The following is a 6,000-nucleotide window of genomic DNA, read 5'->3' on the forward strand; positions in this document are numbered from 1 at the left end:
TAAAACGAACACATACTTACAATTACAACATTTAAACATTTGAATAAAATCAATCTGAATATTTCTTTCTTTATAAATACCCTTACTGATTGCAGGCAAAACTGAGGAATTACTCAAATTACTCCTCATATTTTCCTGTTTTTGTTTTATAGGCAGGCCAGGCTTTAATGGCTTCTACCTTTTAACTTCTGCTTTTAAATACACATTGATTTGAAATGGAAAACACAATCCATTTTGGCTTCCCTTTGGCAATGTGACCGTTGATTACACAGAGCCACCTTAAGGCTTAGTGTGGGGTACTCACTACAGCTTCTATCTGCTATTTGTTACCAAAACAGATTTAATTTTTTTTACCATTCTCCTGGCTTTGACAGCCCTGTTGCAACCACAACTCTGTTTTTTTTGTGTGGTTTTTTTTTGTTTTTTTTTTAATTAAACACTAGTTTCTTTTTGTTTGGCAAAAGTTTTTTTTGGTTTTACAACCCCCAAACACCAATTTATTATAAAACAAAGATTGTACACACCAAGAGTGTTCTTTAGCAAATTTGACTAACTTTTTCATAGTCAAATGATTTTACTTAAATAACCTTTTGCTGATTATTTACAGACATTCCCAAAGAAACCAAGATTTTTCTTTTCATAACACCTTCTAACATTTGTACATAGTTTTACTGCTTAATTCCCTCCAATAACTACAGAGTTAATGTTTAACTTTCTTTCTTTTAACTTCCTAAAACTGCGGTTGCCTGCTTGTTTGGGCCCAATCCTTTTTACTTGCTGCATTATTTCTTTTCATGGGCACAGGCATTGTTTCACTACCAATTTAGCAAGGAGGGTGGGCTTTTTGATTAACCCCCCTTTATCTATTTATACACACCTATTTACATACACACATTACATCTAGATGCATCTTATTTAATAATAACATTTTCTCTATGTCCGGACTTAATACAATCTTCCCTTGCGGTGGTAACAACCCCTCAGCACCGGTGCATTGTAAGAAAGGATAGTAGCAGGGCTACAGACAACGGGAAAGATAGGGAGAACAACAGCATGAACAGCACAGTAAAATAGGGAAGTCACACTTACTGACCATAGAAACAATGACTTCTTGAATTAAGAAGGTAATTACAGTTTAAATTCCTTCCTCGGTCTAGTTTGAGAGACGGTTCCACTGCATTTTTGGAAGTGGTCTTGCTGGGTTTAGGCAAATCTTAATGCGTTGGGCAGACCCAATGCACCCAACCTGGTTGGCATGATCGGCTCACAATGCCCACAGGGAGGGAGAGACCTTAACCAGCAGTTCCTGTTGCAATGAGGAAGGGCTGGGGTCGGTCTTCTCCTTTAGAGTGTCCTTCTGAAAAACTGCCAGGACCTCATTGTGAGTTGGATCAGGCACATCCAGATACACACCATTTGGGGTACAGCAGATTGTACAATTTAATTTACAAAGCAAATCTTTTCCCAAAAGATCATCAAGTAAACAAGAACTGAGGAGGAAAGCATAATAGTTAGACAGAGGACCGACAAACGGTCAGAGGTAAAGAGACGGGGTGGGGCACAAGAACGTTGCCCACCTCTACCGCTTGTGGAGAAGCCAGGGCAGTAGGGACATTCACTTTTCCAAATTAATTAAATTATACAGTTCTGTGGGAGACCAAGGTGCATGCACAGACACCAAGGTCTCCTGACCCGAAGCACCAATGCCTGGGAATTGGCGCAAGGGGAACATGTCCTCAGTATGGGGAGACACTGTTTGAGGGATACATGTAAGGGCTTTTAATACTTAGGGCACTTGATATTCCTTACCCTTGGGGCCGGTGGGGGCTGGGCAGCAGCTTTCTGCCTAGTTCCTAGGACTATAATTTGAGTACATGTACGTGACAGGAGTGCCCTTCTCTGGCATGGGAATCTGCTTAGATTCCCCCTTGCCCCCATTATGGATACCTGGCAGACAATTACAACCCAGCTGACAGGCATCCTCAAAGGGCTAAATATAAAACACTTAACAGACAGGCTAGCACAGTGGACAAAACGTACAACAAAACACACCACATTTACCGTGTGCCCTTTCGCCTCCTGTCACCATCAGTCGAGGTGTAACTCTCAATCATTCCAGCATTCACACCAAAAGGTTTGGACATAAAGGTGCGGTCCCCGCACACCCCCTTCTGGTGAAGAGCACCGGCCCGTCTTCAAGAGAACGGTGTCAGCAACCCTCGTATCTCTGGGATGGTGGGCGGATTCCTGGGACTCACCCTCTCTCTGAGCAGGGGAGGGAGCCCAAGGCTCCAAGTGGGATAATCGGGGACAGGAACTCGGTCACAGGGTCGGTTCAGGAAGGGGTCAGGGAAGAAAGACACTGTGGTCCCCACACGCCTTCCTTCAGCACAGAGCACCAGCCCGTCTTAAAGAGAACGGTGTCGGTTACTCTGCTGCCTCTGAGTTGGCGGGCGGTTTCCCGGGGCTTTCCCTCTCTCCGAGTGGGGGAGGGAGCTTAAGGCTCCTGGGGGGAAAATAAGAGAAAGGGACCCTGCAGCCCTCACTCATTCACTGCAAGCACTGGCACACTACGGGCTTTTAGCTCCAATTACTGGCAGCTAGTTTTATGGCCCCTCCACTGTCTGCCTATTGCTGATGGGAGCCTTGGCCAACCTTATCTTTAGGGCCACGCCGGGGTGACTCACTTCCCCAGGGTCCATAGTGGCTCCTACCTCAGGGGGAGGGGTTCCCGCCCCGAACCTATGACAGACACAAAACAACCTTCACAACACAGGAATTGGAAAGGATTTATCTCTTTTAATTGTGCGGTACCATTTTTCTTTTTCTTCATACCGATTAAAATACACATCAAATTGCTCTTGAGGCACGGCGTTGACAAGGAGTGCACCCCTGAGGTGTACAATCTTGTCAAGGTCGAAGCTTCCTTCCAGAGGAAACTGCAGTTTCGGATCATCCCTGGTATACCAATTCCATTTCTTTAAGTATTTACATGTTGACTGGCCATAGTTTGAATACATATAAGCAGCAGGTGTGCCTTTTGGCAGGACTGGGATGCCCTTTGACCCTCCGGTCCCCATTTTCAATCAACACACTTTCGCTCAAGAGATGTTTGTTTCAGGTTGCCATGGCTATCTACACCTGAACTGGGGTGCTTGGACCCATCAGTGGCTCCATGACTATCTACACCCGCGCTAAGATGCTAGGACCCGTCGGTGGCTCTCAGACTGCCCTAGGCAGCGGAAGGGAAAGGGAAGAGGTTAGGGTGAAGGATAAGAGGATAGGGTCACACATGCCTAGACCTGGACAGGTTCCTCGCCGGGCATGCCATTCAGAGGAGACCTAGTCCCAGTCAAGGTCCTCACGACCTTTCTAAGGTGTGGTTGTGGGGCTTGCTTTTGAGGCACTCCTGGTCATGAGCTTGTTAGCTTCGCAGGAGGCTCAGGGCATCTTCCCACAACCATCACTCACACCGATCTTACGACCTTCACTCACGTACAGGCACGTAAATCAAAATCCCGACACAGCCGTCAGGGCGGAAGACAGGATCCAGCCAATCACAGCTGGACCAAGACCTATGGACCGATAGGAGCTGGACCAAGGCCTACCCAGCCACTTCCCATGGCTCTTCCCGGGGAACCAGATCCTGATACCACACGGGACCTCTGTGGAATGCCAATCCCGATACCACACGGGACCCAATACGGAATTCCAACAACAAGGCCAAAAAGACATCAGGCATGTCTGATAACAAAAAGGTTCAGATCCAGCTTATAACTCACCCAAACCCTGAGCCTATGGGTCAGTCCTCCACCAACAACCCACGATAGAGATTTCAAAAGGTCTCTTACCTTTCAGATGGGCCCAGGGCGTGGTGGGAGACTGCCCGCGGTCCTCCGGTCTGGGGAAGTCATCTGTGGATCCCGGACGAGCCCCCAAATTGTTGTGAAAAATTGACCACATGGTTGATTTTAGATCAGACAGCCTGAGCCTCCTTTTTTATACAAGCATATATGCAGTAAGAGTCAGCATGGCCCCACGCAAGAGGCAAACTGCTCTCCACAAATTTTACCAAGCTTATAAAGGCTAAAACCGCAAGCACATAACGCGCTCGATACATTTTCAATTGCCTTATTTGGAATACAACGTTAATCAAGAGCAAGCTTAATACCGTAATTAGTTTTCCATATACGGTTTTTCCTGTTATTGTTATCCCTAGCCAAGTTTGTGGTTTGACAGTACTAACACCTTTTCTGTAGTCCCGAAAGCAAGCTCAGCTGTTGTAACTTAACAGATCTCCTGGTTCCCCTTTATCCAATTCCAGTTCCTCTTTTTGGGGCCCTGTCCACATCTTTCTGCCCCCACATGCCCTTTGTACAGAAGGGCTGAAGCTCTTAAGTTTCATAGCTTTGCAAAAAGGCCTAAAGCATTGCGGGGGGTCATCACTTTTCCCTAACAGCACAAAATGCCGCCCCCCGAATCTTGGTGCCCTAGGCGACTGCCTAGGGTCGCCTAATGGAAGCACCGGCCCTGTATGGATACCTCACTGATTCCATTTCCACCGCACAGAATGCAGGGAAATGAGATAGCTTGCATGGCCACCCACCCAAACAGGAGTCAGAAATGTGGGAAATCACAACCATGGGGACGGTTAAGCAGATGCAGGAGGTCACTGCTGGTGCAACTGATCCTGCAGCTTTATTCAGTTGTTTTGATACAGATCTATGGGGAGTTCCTGCCCCACTCAGCCTCTTGCCCACCTTCCCTTCCCAGTTCCTCACCTAGGGCCTTGCACTGCCAGACTCCACTGCTGGGCTCTCTACCCCCACCTCTTGTCCCCCTGGAGTCTGACTTTTAACAAGTATTGCAAAAGCTACAGTCACAACATGATGCAGCTCCACAGTGGGCCCCACACCAGCCGCACTGCCCCAGTGCAGCTCGGAGCCAGCCAACACATGGGCAGTAAGTGACCTTTATGACTCTCTGGTCCTAAGGACCAGCTTAGAGCAGCCTCAGGACTGCTCTAAATTGCACCAGCTGCAAAGAGCTGTTCCAGTAATCTAGGACAGCCAAAGTGCAGCAGCACTCCTAGCCATTCCCCATTTCTCCTGGGCTACAGATGGGGGCCACTGGAGCTGACACATGAGCTGCATGCAATCTGGAGATTTCCTATGCCAGGTGAATCCACCAGACAGCTGGCTAAACCAAATTTAATGTTGTGGCACAAATTTGCCTTAGCATGCCAGGATCAGGCCCTTTTTCTTAAATTAACCGTAACCCATTCATCCCATTCCTTTGCTCCCATCTTCACTCCCTGCATTTGCCTAATTCCAACTGGAAGCTCTTAGGTGCAGGGGCTGTGCCTTTCTGTTTCTGCAAAGTGCTTTGTAAATGGCTGGCACTTTTCAGAGACAACCAGCCCGATTCGCCACTGCCCTGCACAATGGGCAGCGATTTACATGGGTGCAAAGGAGGTGCGAAAGCAGACCCAGGGTGTACCATGCTGCACGAATCTGAAGGACTGCACAGGGGGTGGGGCAGTGGTCCCCAACAAAGACCTAGCCACCTCACTACACCTAGGGGATTTATGAAATGGAAGCAAAACTAGTTGTTTATTCCAGCTTTATGTAAAACAGAGAGAACAGACGCGCTGTGTCTGAGCTCAGCCCACTCGGGATCAGAAGCTCCTCTTAGATGATCAATTATATCACATCCACTTAGAACCATACAGAGGGTTCTCTCAGCTCATCCCCAGCTCCCTCACACCAGTCTCTTTGGGACAAACAATCCATCGCTCACTCCAGTCTCTCAGGAAGAGCGATCAACAGCCTCTATTGATTTTAATACCTTCGCATTTGCTGCACTTCACAGGGAACAAAAATTAGAAAATTGTCACTTGCAGCCAACCCTGCCTTTCCCTTTAGCTGCAATGTTACCAATTCAAATGGGTTAATAGTCAGCAATTTACACACATTAACCTTTACAATGCCCCCTGGAGAG

At 47.4% G+C, this 6,000-nt stretch overlaps 1 protein-coding gene across 1 annotated transcript in view; it reads right to left on the minus strand.

The window, feature by feature from the left end:
* The window catches only part of CAPN15 (calpain 15), a 108,808-nt gene extending 104,730 nt beyond the window's left edge, over positions 1-4,078 (minus strand). The window contains exon 1 of the mRNA XM_039491195.1: positions 3,852-4,078. The gene's annotated coding sequence lies outside the window, so the exon portion shown is untranslated. The remainder of the gene's footprint in view (positions 1-3,851) is intronic.
* Positions 4,079-6,000: the final 1,922 nt, after the last annotated feature.

Source organism: Mauremys reevesii, linkage group 10, assembly GCF_016161935.1.
Source record: "Mauremys reevesii isolate NIE-2019 linkage group 10, ASM1616193v1, whole genome shotgun sequence".
Classification (NCBI taxonomy): Eukaryota; Metazoa; Chordata; order Testudines; family Geoemydidae; genus Mauremys; species Mauremys reevesii.